Here is a 14,032-nt window from a genome sequence, read left to right on the forward strand (position 1 = left end):
ATCGGCCTCCGTGTGTTGACGAATGGAGGATGCAGGGGCACCTTATAACCAATCACCCTGCCCTCAAGACTGAAGAGCCTGCCATAAGGGTGACGTATAGGTTTTAAATGTAGTGACATCAGATACAAGGAAACGTACATTGTTCGTGAGAGGTGCAAGCGCCAACTCACACAGGTTGCAAAGGCAAGCCTATAGTCACAGTTTGAGTGGTCTCTCATGGGTGGCACAATGCATGCTGCAGCTCACGCGAGACCCCTGGTGTACCTATGCCCTGGGTACCTTAGTACCATATACTAGGGACTTACCGGGATGCAACAGAAGCAATTGTGGATGTACCAATGTACTTACCAATGTCAATTTAGGGAGACATCACAGAGACTGGGATCCTGATTAGCTGGATCCCAGTCAAACTAATGAAAAACATACTGACACCAAGCAAAAAGTGGGAGTAACTATGAAAGCAGATCCTGCTTTTCTACATACTGTGTCAGCAATTCACTCTCAGTGCAGTTGTGTTTGCTGTCACTGAGGAAGTATCCCTGTGGCAGAGCCAGTGTTCACATCACCCTGCCACTGCCCCTGTGCCACTGTCTCAGAGTCAGCCCCATTGTCAGCAATGCTCCTATAAGTATCATCATATCAGTGCCTAGATATCAGCATTCCTTCTATAAGTATCATCATGTCAGTGCCTCATTGCCAGCAATCCTCCTATAAGTATCATGTCAGTGCCTCATTGTCAGCAATCCTCCTATAAGTATCATGTCAGTGCCTCATTGTCAGCAATCCTCCTATAAGTATCATCATATCAGGACCTCATTGCCAGCAATCCTCCTATAAGTATCATCATTTCAGCGCCTCATTGTCAGCGATACTCATATAAGTATCATGTCAGTGCCTCATTGTCAGCAATCCTCTAAGTATCGTATCAGCACCTCATTGTCAGCAATCCGCCTATAAGTATCAGCGCCTCATTTTCAGCAATCCTCCTCTAAGTATTATCATATCAGGGACTCATTGTCAGCAATCGTCCTATAAGTATCAGCGCCTCATTGTCAGCAAACCACCTCTAAGTATCATCCTATCAGGGCCTCATTGTCAGTAATCGTCCTATAAGTATCTTCATATTGGCGCCTCACTGTCAGCGATCCTCCTGCAAGTATCATGTCAGTGTCTCATTGTCAGCAATCCTCCTATAAGTATCATCATATCAGGGCCTCATTGTCAGCAATCCTCCTAGAAGTATCATCATATCACGGCCTCATTGTCAGCAATCGTCCTATAAGTATCATCATATTGGCGCCTCACTGTCAGCGATCCTGATATAAGAATGATCACATCAGCGCTTCATTTTCAACAATCCTCCGAGACTTATCATTGTGTCAGTGCCTCATAGTCAGTGCACACATGTTCACTTACTCAGTGTATGAATCCATTGTCATTGTCAATATTCCAGTGGCATGTCCCCTTCTTACATGTCGTTCTATTCTCTAAGTCTCATCACCGGTAACCCTAGGTAATCCGGTAACCCTAGGTCAGTGATCTTATGCCAGTCCCCTCAGTCTTTCATGTTCATTTTATGATTGTTAGTGCTTCAGTGTCAGTGTTCTTGTGTCAGTATTCCTGTGTCAGTGTCTCAGTGTTAAAGTCTGTGTCAGTCTCCCTGTGTCAGTTGTCCAGTTTCAGTACCCCTCAGTGTCTCGTGTTCAATTTATCATTGTTAGTGGACAAGCGTCAGCGTTCTTGTGTTAGTATTCCTGTGTCAGTTTCTAAGTGTTAGAGTCTGTGTCAGGATTCCTGTGTCGGCATTCCCTAATCCGCGTCGAGTGTTCTCAGTGTCAATGTCCCTCTTCCAGTGTGGCTTTTAACAATGTCCGTGGGTCAGTGCTCTGTGTAAGTGTTACCAGTTCAGTGTCCTAGGTTCAGGGTGTCAGTGTCCAAGTAACCCCTTGTAAGTGTCCTATGTTAGTTTCATAGTGTCTGTCGATTCACGGGTGACCCGGTGCCCATCTGTATGTGCTATTGATTCGGTACCTCCTTGCCAGTGAAAATGTCCCCATGTGCCAAGATGCCCTTGTTTTGGTGCCCCAGTCATTGTCGCAAGTCAGAGTCCATCTCTGGTGTCCTTGTCTCCCTGCCCAAATGTCAGTATCCTAATGTCACTGTCTCCGCGCCGTATACAAGGGATTACATGTTGCCTGAATACGGCCTCTAGCAGCCTAGGTCCACTTTGGGTTGGGCGTCTGGGCGGCGCTGGTCATCCAGGTCTGGATTTTCAAGTAGAAGTGTGTATCATCGGCATATTGGTGAATCTTGATGCTGTTATGTGTGAGTAGAGCCCTAAGCCCCTCCGTGTATAGGCGGAAGAGACAGTATCTACCCCTGCGACTCCGCAGGTGGGAGGGATCTTTGTGAACCGAAGGTGCCCATGTGATCGAACTGGTGAAAGGTTGGAGAAGGACAGGGGCGTAACACAGGCCCACGCATCCCCCGCAGTGCGGGGGGGGCCCTCAAGCTCAAGGGGGCCACCTCAGCACTGCACTTCGGCCTGAGAGCTCCTAATAGAGTCCGGAGGGGGCCCCTCCACGTACCTGGCAGGGGGGGCCCCTCAATTATCGTTACGCCACTGGAGAAGGACCAATAAAGGGCATTGCTGGTGAATCCCCGTTGAGACTCGAGGGTTTGTACGACTGTGGAATGGTCGACTGTGTCGAAGGCAGCTGAGAGGTCCAGAAATCTCAGGAGGCAGGTGTCATCTTCACCGGTGGTCAAGAGGGCATCGCCTACAAATGTGTCAGGTGGGGGTCTCTGCACTGAAGCGGGATCTGAAGTCAGACCGGTCGATGTGCAGGAGATGGTTGGCATTGATGTGAATTTGGAGTTAAACATCTGCTGCTTTTTCAATCATCTTGACGATGAATGGTAGGCAGCCGCGGCCCGTGGAGGGAGTTCGGTGGGGCAGGGTGGGGGGTGGTAAATAACGGAATATGGATAATTGCAGGTAAGTAAACAATTTAATAAATAAAAGTATTTCGTAGCGCGCGCCGCATCGCATTTTGCGATTCAGGGTGCGCTACGAAATTCGTTTTATTCATTACATTGTTTACTTACCTGCAATTATCCATATTCAGTTGCTTACCACCCCCCCCTGTCCCTCCCCCGCACCGCCTCCCTGCCCCATCGAACTCCCTCCGCGGGCCGCGACTGATGGTAGGTAAGTGACGGGCTGGTAGCTGGCGAGATCGGCAGGGTCTAAGGCAGGTGGAAGAAATGAGAAAAACATTTTGAAAAACATCCTTGCTTTAAGAAGGGATAGATTCATCTAAAAAGGGACACCTGGCAACCATTTAAATACAATTAAGACTAAATTACACCACCTTGCAGCATTTCTATTGATTTACTGTGTGCAGACTCACTTGTTCTCAGTGGAAAGGCAGTTTGCTGCTTTGTAAATGTTTGTTTTATTATGCCGAGCAGGTTTGCACTTTCTCTTGCATGTTTTATTACAAGGTGCATTTTGTGTTTAAGTGAGCTGGGCATTGCATTTACTGCGGCTACCACCGGGCCTTCCTGTCTTGCAGGGAATTTAGGAAGGGCCACACATCAACAGGGGGTGGGCTGGCCCTCATGGGGGGGGCCCCATGGCCCCGACTCTGTCGGTATTTAATAAAACACTAGAAAATAAGGTTGGTTCAAGCCACATTGCATCGTAAAAGAAGAAAAGACATGTATTATCACAGACAAGAAAGGCTCTTAAACGAGGAGCAGGAAACCCCGCACATTTAATGCGCAGCTGGTTCCATATTTAGCTCTCCCCGTGCCCCAATTTCAATATTTTTCCCTGCGCACAGACTGCTGTCGCCGGCATCTCGCGTTGGTGATAAGGAGGCACGGGCCTGGCGGTCACATCTAGATAGCGCTATCCAGAAGGTCGCGCGACCTTCAGGCGCTGTCTTCAAGCTCCACGGGGTGGCCTTGACGTCACAAGAGGCCTTAAGTACCCCGAGGGCTCCCAGCCTTCTGATAGGCTGCCAGAGGGAGGAGCACGCTTTCAGGAGACGTCAGACCAAGCGGTGGCGTGTCCCGGGGCCTGTAGTGCTTAGGGGCAGATTCACGAGCCCCTTGCGCCACTTTTGCGTCACTTTCCCAATGTTAAAAGTGACGCAAAAGTGGCGCAAGGGGTTTGTAAATCTGCCCCTTAGTTTGGCCGCTTATAACGGGAAAGTGTTAGTAGGAGAGGGGAGGTGAGAGTAGTGGGACCAAGTCCAAGATTAAAGTCGAGTCAGTGAACTTGTGTCCACCGGTACATCAGTTAATTAAAAAAATATATGTTTATTCATTCACACTTTGATCTGGCAACATCCTGGTTCTGGCTCGCACATGTTTTCCCCTGCACAGACACTCCCAGATTACATCATAGTTTGAAAAACTTTGATTGGGATTGAGTTGAAAGGAAACAAGCATTGGCATTCAACAGGTCTCGCATTTAGGAGTGTTTTAGCTATTGCCATTGTAATTGACAATGCCAAATAGCTTAAACTCTGGCAAATGGGAGCCATGCTGTTTTCAGGTATGAACTTGATGCTCCGCCCACTCTCTGCCCATATTTTTCATTGGCTTGTGTCCTTGTCCTTTGTAAACTGTGGCTTTTCATTGGTCACAAGGCTGAGTAGTCCTTTCTTAGTACCGCCTTGTCTCATTTTGTAACCTCCCTTCAGGACACCCCCTGTTACCAGGGCCGGACTGGGAACCAAAACCGGCCCTGGAAAAGTGCTCAGCCGGCCCCCGAGGGGTTGGGGGTGCGGCCGAGCTGTTAGCCAGGGCCGGTTTCAGCCAATGTTGTTACAGGGGCCGATTTTGCAGTGTAACAAAAACGGACCTTAGGGCCCAAAACCGGCCCCCACCCTGGCAGCCCACCGGGGAAATGCCAGGTGCCCGCAACGGCCAGTCCGGCCCTGCCTGTTACCTGTGTTGTTACTCGGTAGGCTTTAATTATAACCTCCGAGCACTATTTTGTTAAATGGTTATCTCCTGCCGGCTGTTGCAGGCAGGCTCCCCCAATGCTTCTTTTTTTCATAGCACAGCACGCCACGCTGATACAGTGGTGGCCGTGCCTTTAGTTTGTTGTTTGCAGTGCCGAACTTTGCCGCATACTTTTTTTCTTACTATTTGTTCACTTTTTTTTGTTAAAAGCATCTCATACCACACTTTCACTTTAATGCGGCTCATCTAAAGGAAAAAAGCATTTGAATCCTTTTCAACTTGACAAACAGATACTTTTTTTAGGAAAAGTGCCCAATACCGCGCTTTCACTATAATGGCGGCCGGGCCCCTTTCTTTAGATGTGCTGGGTCAAAAGAAAGGGGAGCGGCCGCCATTAACATGAAAGTGCGACATGGGGGCGCTTTTACAAAAATAGAATCTGCAATGCAATAGGTCTCACATTTGTGAGAGTTTAAGATGTTGAAATTGTCATTTACAAGTGGGCGGAGCTTCAAGTTCATACCTGAATACAGCATGCCTCGCAAATCAGCGAATGCGCTGCCCAGGCTCGACCTAAAAACACCGGCACAACTCTGCCCCTGTCCATTTCCAAACAGCAGTACCCGTGAAACATAGTGCAATATGGCGCCTATCACACTCCATTGGCACAGCCCCAGCTCTGGACTGATAAAGGCAGTTCTGGCATCTGTACTTTATCAATCAATCGATCAATCAATCAGTCATTTGTTAAGCGCACTACATACCCGCAGGGGTCTCAAGGCGCTGGGGGGGGGTTAGGTGGGGGGCCGCTACTGATCGAACAGCCAAGTCTTTAGTATCCTCCTGAAGGTCAGCAGGTCTTGGTTCTGTCGTAGACTCAGTGGGAGGGTGTCTTGGTGGTGAGGTGGGAGAAGGATCTCCCGCCGGTGGTTGTTTTTCGGATGCGCGGGACGGTGGCGAATGAGAGGTCGGCGGAGCGTAGCTGGCGGTTGGGGGTGTTGAAGGAGAGCCGTCTGTTGAGGTAGGCTGGGCCGGTCTTGTGGAGTGCCTTGTGTGCGTGGATGAGGAGCTTGAAGGATATCCTCTTGTTGACGGGGAGCCAGTGTAGGTTTCTCAGGTGGGGGGTGATGTGGCCGTGTTGTGGTACATCGAGGATCAGTCGTGCCGAGGCGGTTTGGATGCATTGTAGTCGATTGATGAGCTTGGCCGGGGCTCCCACGTAGAGGGCGTTTCCGAAGTCGAGCCTGCTGCTGACGAGGGCCTGGGTGACTGCCTTTCTTGTATTTGTCGGGATCCATCTGTAGATCTTGCGGAGCATGCGGAAGGTGTTGAAGCAGGAGGAGGAGACGGCGTTGACTTGCTTGGTCATTGAGAGCGTTGAGTCGAGGATGATTCCCAAGTTGCATGCGTGGTCAGTTGGGGTCGGGGCTGCCCCCAGTGCCGTTGGCCACCAGGAGTCGTCCCAGGCTGACAGGTTGGAGCCAAGGATGAGGACCTCCGTCTTGTCCCAGTTCAGCTTCAGACGGGTGATCTTCATCCAGTCGGCAACGGCCTTCATTCCTTCATGGAGGTTGGCTTTGGCGGTGATGGGGTCCTTGGTGAGAGAGAGGATCAGTTGAGTGTCGTCGGCGTAGGAGATTATGTTGAGGTCGTGCTGTCAGGCGACTTGTGCGAGCGGGGCCATGTAAATGTTGAACAGTGTCGGGCTGAGGGAGGATCCTTGAGGTATGCCGCAGATGATCTCGGAGGCTTCCGGAACGGAACGGGGGGAGGTGGATGCTCTGGGTTCTTCCAGAGAGGAAGGAGGTGGTCCATTCCAGAGCCTTGTCTCGGATCCCTGCGGCATGGAGGCGTGCGCGTAGTGTGCGGCGGCAGACGGTGTCGAAGGCGGCGGAGAGGTCTAAGAAGATGAGTGCTGCAGTCTCCCCGTTGTCTAGCAGGGTCCTGATGTCGTCAGTGGCGGCTATGAGGGCGGTCTCGGTGCTGTGGTTGCTGCGGAACCCTGCCTGAGAAGGGTCCAGGATTCTGTTCTCTTCGAGGTATCGGGTTAGCTGTCTGTTAACAATTTTCTCGATTACCTTGGCCGGGAAGGGGAGCAAAGAGATGGGTCAGAAGTTCTTGAAGCCTCTTGGGTCTGCCTTGGGTTTTTTGAGTAGGGCATTGATCTTGGCGTGTTTCCAGCTCTCTGGGAAGGACGCGGTCTCAAGGGAGAGATTGATGATGTTACGTAGGTGGGGTGCGATGGTGCTGCTTGCTTTGTTGAAGACGTGGTGCGGGAATGGGTCTGACGGAGAGCCGGAGTGGATTGTGCTGGTCCAGGCTAGCAAGGGGATGTGGTCGATGGTGTGCGGAGGGTCTATTGTGTTGCTGTCTGTTGGGGCTGTCTGGGTGTTGAAGCTGTCGTGGATGTCTGCTATCTTGCGGTGGAAGAAGGTGGCGAGGGAGTCGCACAGGGCGGACAACAACCATTACAACGCGGGGATTACCCCGCACTACCATTACAATGTGGGGATTACAACGAAAGTCATTACAACGACTTTCGCTGGAGGGCGCTGTTGGATAGGGAATAGTTTAATTTTCTATCCAACACCTTCCCTACTGTCAACGTGGGCTGGAGTTGGAATAGAAAATTAAACTATTCCATTATCCAGCGCCCTCCAGTGAAAGTCGTTGTAACGACTTTCGTTGTAATCCCCCCGTTGTAATGGCATGCGGGTTAAAAGCCCGCGTTGTAATGACATACAACCCACAGGGCTTGCGACGGCAGGATGTCGTTGGTGTTGGAGCTGGGGTTGTAGAGTTCCTTCACGATGTTAAAAAGCTCCTTGCTGTCGTGTGCATTGTTGTCGAGGCGGTCTTTGAAGGAGGTCTTCTTGGCAGCACTGATGAGGTGGTGGTGGTTGCGGGCGGCGTCCTTGTGTGCTGCGTGGCTGTCCGGAGTTTGTTCACTGTGGCATTTCTTCTCTAGTTTCCGGCAGGCTTGCTTGGAGTCTAGGAGTTCTGGGGTGAACCAGCTGGCCCTCTTGCTGGTGTTTCTGTGGGGGGGTTTCTTCAGCGGGGCGTGGGTGTTGGCGCAGTCCTCGGTCCAGCATCTGAGGTTGTGGGCAGCGACTTTGGGGTTGGAGGGTTCTGTGGGTGGGATGAGAGCAAGGTTTGATTGCAGTTGGTCTTCGGTGCTTTTGCTCCAGCAGCGACGGGGGATCTGTTGGGTGCGGTGATGTGTGGTGGGTTTCTGGAAGGTGAAGTGGATGCAGCGGTGGTCGGTCCAGAGGAGTTCGGTGGTGTGGCTGATGGAGACGTACGGGCTTGAGGAGAAGACAGGGTCGAGCGTGTGGCCGGCAGAGTGGGTGGGCGATGTGACGAGTTGTCTCAGTCCGAGGTTGGCGAAGTTATCGATCAGGGTTGTGGAGTTGTTGTCGTTGTTGTTCTCAAGGTGAAAGTTCAGGTCTCCGAGGAGGATGTAGTCGGTGGTCAGGGCATGCGTGCTGATGAAGTCGGCGATGGAGTTGTTGAACTGGGGGTGGGGTCCGGGGGGTCGGTAGACGAGGGTGCCTCTGAGGGTGGAGTTGGGGTCTGTGTGGATCGGGAAATGCATGTGTTCGGCGGTGCTGAGCGCGTCGTCGGTGCTAGTCAAAACCCTGATGCTGTTCTTGTGGATGATGGCGATTCCTCCTCCGACTCCGTTGGTGCGGCCTCTGTGGGTGATCTCGTAGCCGTCTGGGATGGCTATGGCGATGTTGGGTGCGGAGGAGTTGTTCAACCAGGTCTCTGTCAGGAAGGCGACTTCTGGAGAGGTTGTGTTGAGCAGGTCCCAGAGCTCAACGGCGTGTTTGCATGCGGAGCGGGTGTTCAGTAGTATGCATCGGAGGTGGTTGAGGTCATGGCGGGTGGTTTGTTGGCTCTGTGGCTGGTGTAGCTGCAGTTCCGGCAGGTGAAGGGACCGTGTGTGCGTTTCGGGGTGGCCTTGAAGCAGTTGTGGGTCTGTCCAGGGTTGAGAGCGTGCAGAGTGCTGGCATCGTAGTGGTGGCGGGTGCGGGGGCCAGGGGTTCTTGCACTGGGCGCGGTCCAGGCGGGCACAGACGGGCTTTGCTGCGCGCCAGCGGTGCGACCGTGCAGTGGCCGGCATGTGTGGGGAAGTGGGAGTGAGGAGCAGCTGGGAGGCGGGGGCAGCGAATGGGCAGTCAGGGGGGCAGAGCCGCAGGGGACGCAGTTGCGGGGGCGGCGAGGGGCGACGAAGGAAACTGAAGGCAAAAGGGCACAACAATTGAGGGGGAAACGAGTGGCACAGAAGGCAAAAAGATCACAGGAAGGGCAAAAAGGTCACAGAAAACGGGGGGAAACAAGTGGCACATAGGGCAAAAGGTCACAAGAAAGGGCAGAAATTTCACAACAAATGGGGGGAAACGAGTGGCACAGAAGGCAGAAAGGTCACAGAAATGCAGGGGCAGCTAAGCAACAGAAGGCAAAAATTGGCAGAGAGACACCGGGGCCGCGAGGGGAACAGAAGGAAAAACCAGGCAGAGAGATACAGGCGCAGGGAGGGGAGCAGAAGGGAAACTGGGCAGAGAGACACGGGGCAGCGAGGGAGAGAACGGGCAGAGGCGGTGCTGTGCGGAGGGGGAGCGACCTACCTTGAAGGGTCAAGGGTCGCTGTCCTCACCACGCAGCGGCCAGCCTATATGGTGAGGTGGGAGGGAGGAGCAGCTGGGAGGCGGGAGGTGGGGGCAGCGAATGGGCAAGGGGGGCCGGGACGCTGCGGCGAGGGGCAACGAAGAAAACTGAAGGCAAATGGGCCCAACAATTGAGGGGGAAACGAGTGGCACAGAGGCAGAGAGGTCCCAAGAAAGGGCAGAAAAGGTCACAAAAAACAGGGGGAAACGAGTGGCACAGAGGCAGAAAGGTCCCAAGAAAGGGCAGAAAAGGTTACAAAAAATGGGGGGAAACGAGTGGTACAGAGGCACAAAGGTCACAAGAAAGAGCAGAAAAGATCACAAAAAACGGCGGGAAACGAGTGGCACAGAGGCAGAAAGGTCCCAAGAAAGGGCAGAAAAGGTCACAAAAAATGTGGGGAAACGAGTGGCACAGAGGGCACAAAGGTCACAAGAAAGGGCAGAAGAGGTCATAAAAAACGGGTGGAAACGAGTGGCACAGAGGCACAAAGGTCACAAGAAAGGGCAGAAAGGTCACATAAAACAGGGGGAAACAAGTGGCACAGAAGAAAGAAAGGTCGCAGAAATGCAGGGGCAGCTAAGCAACAAAAGGCAAAAACGGGCAGAGAGACACGGGGGCCACAAGGGGATCAGAAGGAAATAACGGGCAGAGAGACACGGGGCAGCGAGGGGAGCAGAAGGGAAACCGGGCAGAGAGACAAGGGAGCAGCGAGGGAGAGAATGGGCACAGGCGGTGCTGTCTTGAGGGGGAGCGACCTACCTTGAAGGTATAGATAGACTTGTCGAGCACCTCGCTCCGCAGAGGGATGGTTGTGGGAGCTGCGACTGAAACGTTCTCTACAACTGGTAACATAGTTCAGTGGGCTAAGGTGTGCACAGCAGAGATCTTTGTGCATCTTGTGGTTCAAACTGCAGTGGGAAAAAAATATGTTCTGGAATGTGGCACAGAGTGATTGCCAGTGGCTAAGATTACTTCAAACAGTCTTTCTATCGCTGTTATCTACTGCAGTGGATGCCCTAAGGGGGGGACAGGTACGTCCAGATGTGGGTTCCATGCCAACAGTGCCATAGGCCTCGAGGGGCCCTCACTGAAGAGGCCAAGTACTCTGAAACTATTTTCAGACTTCTTGTGTTCCTTTCTGAATGAGACTTAGCAGATCTGGCTGGACTGTTGTGTTTGGAGCAGAAACAAGGCTGCTTTGCATATGGCTGGTGTCCCTCTGTAGGGGCACAGTGGACAAAAAACAATGGACTGGGAAGTTTCCCCAAACAATCGCCAGTGGCTGAAATGAATTCGAGGACCCTACGTCACCGTGTAGAGAGGTGCAATGGACAACCTAAGTGATACATGCATGTCCAAGATGTGGCTGTGAAATCACCGTGTCATAGGACTCGCGTTGCATGTCACAGAAGTGACCCGGCTAGGATGAAACCGCTCTGTGGCTGCTTGTGGGAGAGGTTCGATTGTTGGGGGACTCTGCAAGTCATCTATTGCCCCTGGGAACTTGAGATGCCCACCTGGATGGTATCAGTTGGAGAGAGAATTGGGCAAGCAGTGTAATGTTGTTTTCTCAAATGCCATACATGTGGAGAGGATGTTGGTCAGTGCTTAATCCATTTGCTGCGGCCGTCGGCCAACGGCTGTCGCGAGCACTACCTCGGTAGTGCTGCGCACGTTTGTTGGCCGGCACGGCCCCGCCCGCACAATAGATTTTGCGCCGCGCTAAACGGGTTAAGGGTCAGTGGTACAGAAAGTGGCCAAGACGTGAACAGGGTAAGGAGGCCGTGCTTCCGTGGTCTGCTTTGAGAAGACCATGGTTTATGGTCTATGTTATGTTATGTTATACTGTATTTATAAAGTGCGCGTACACCAAAAAGGTTTCATGGCGCTGAAAGCACAGAGGCAGAAGAGACCCACAGCTTACCCTTAAGCCTGTCATAGCAAAGTCCTGAAGCACGCATAGGAAGTCGTGGCTTTGATGTTTATGGGAAGGGAATTCCATACATTTGGAGCAATCACGGCAAACCTGGTTCCACCCAATCTCTTCCTGTTCAATTTAGGGACCGCAATAGATTATGATGGCTGATCTAAGATTACGTTTGGGAATGTAATTCCGGATTCTAGAGGTCACAAAAGTTGGGCTTTTGACGAGTAGAGAAATCTAGGCCAATGTAGTCTTGCAGTTGGGTGGGACTCTTGCCTGAGGACAAGGGTGGACTGCTGTGGTGGTCAGGTGGTGTCCACTGATGCCTCGTCCACGTGACACCAGAAACCCAGTGCAGACAAAAGCACTCATTATTCCCCCATGTCTTATAATAACCGTCCATGTAAAACAGTGATCTGCATGTGTGGGACAATGTGCCTTAAATGGTCTTGCTTCGTCCTCGTGGCACTACCTATGTATCAGATGCCCTTTACAATCTCTTACAATGTCTTAATATTGTACACACACACCTCTGTATTTCTTCGTTAGTGCCACAGTGCCATTTGGCTCTTCAGGTGGGCAGCAGCGAGTGGATGCCAGCTCTTGGATCGCCTTTAAGTTGACCCACCATGTTGGCATATTTTGGTATGCAAATAAACCTGCAGCAATTTTCTCCACGAAAAAAGGTGTCTTGTGTGTTTATTTCATCAGGAGATTGCTGTATGTCTGATGAGGAGCGTGTTGCCAATATTGGCACTATGTCTTAATATTGTACACACACGCCTCTGTATTTCTTAGCGCGTGTTGATATTACTGTAAACATTAGTATAACGTTGTTGTACATTCAGTTGTGTTTCTCAAAGCACAGCAGACTTTACTGTATACACTAGAGAGTTACGTCACACCACGTAACTAGGCTACTCGCAAAGCTGTTATTGCTGCTTGTTGAATATACATTTTTGTGTTACTCTACACAATTGTGTCCCTGTGCAGGAGGGGCTGTTCTTACTCTTATGTGACCAGAGGATCAATAAGGCTGACTTTCACAGAGTCCTGGGCATTCACAAAGTGTCTTTAAGTGAGAACTAGAAGGAGCACACCCCGTGAAACGAGCTCTTGGTACCCTAAGCCTGGAGAAAGCAAACTACTGCTGAATAAGGTGTGTTCAAAGGGTGGGGGTGGGGGGGTCAAAGGCCCTAGGTAGCTCGCAAGGTTTAGGAGCTGACCGGGGACAGGCGGAAGAGACATTTTATGGAAGAGTCCGAACAAGGACCTGTGAGCCCAGGAACCGAGCCCCGGCTACGCTCAGTCTTCACCAAGGCTAGTGATGGCCAATGGCTCTTGGTGGTATAGCGCCCTGATGCAGACGCAGAGCTACCTTGAACGTTCTCTAACAGTTGCCATCAAGCTGTGGGGTGTGGAAGGGATGTCTAAGGAAGTGGGAGCTTCTGCATTACATTGGACAAAATAACGAGTTCCCTGACAGGCAAAACAAGCATTGGTAAAACCAAAAAGGTCAGGTTTAATATGCCAAAACATTCAGCAAAAGCATATTTTGCTGTATTGAAGACACGCTTGCTTTCAGTACAAATCTGTTATTGTTGGAGTTTCAAGGAAAGAGGGCTATAGTTGTGATGCAGTCCTTTCTCGCAGTTCAGTGCAAGCACTCAAACAGCCAATAGCATTTGGTGACAGATGAATACTCCGCTGGGCTGAGCCACAATGTGACTGATAAAGTCTCTAAAAAAATCAATAGGAGAGCAAGGGTATACAGGGCGCATCCTGTCCCCAGATGCAATATGGTGAAACAATGTGGACTGGCCCACTATGTGTATGCGATTCTCTTAGTCACTGTTTAGTGGCCTGGATTTAGGACCCATTAGGTGTTATTAAAAGACCCCTCACACACCAACCTGGTTGGTGTCATGCTTCATCATCGGGTTCCCAACCAGGCAGCTGAATGCCACCTGGTTGTGCTTCGACGCCTGACTACAGCGGAACGGGTGTTGGTGCAACAGTGTGAGGTGGGTGAAAATAAAGGATTAAAAATACCTCTGGGAATCCTTACCTATCTTTTTTATTATTGGCGGCCCAGGGTATTGATTAAAAGGGGACCGCAATCAGGTTTACCACGGAGCACACTTCATCTGGGACACAAATAAGAAACAAGCAAATGAGAGTGACGAGGAAACACAACCAATGGTAAGCAGTGGGCGGGCTCCTAGTCCCGCTATGTTCATGGTAGGCCGCAATATGCTTCGCAACAGGCTACGCATGCGATGTCTCGTAGGCTAGGCCAAAAAATGGGCCAAGTACTGCTCCCCACTTTTAAAGGGGAATCACAGGATATACCTGAAAATGGATGAAAGCCAAAATAAAGTCTCTCCCATAAAGGCTCTTTGGGTATTCCAAAGGGTGCTGACCCACCTGCCAGGAAGAAAGGTTTTATTGCAAGCA

The sequence above is a fragment of the Lissotriton helveticus genome, chromosome 9 (assembly GCF_964261635.1).
Source record: "Lissotriton helveticus chromosome 9, aLisHel1.1, whole genome shotgun sequence".
Taxonomy (NCBI): domain Eukaryota; kingdom Metazoa; phylum Chordata; class Amphibia; order Caudata; family Salamandridae; genus Lissotriton; species Lissotriton helveticus.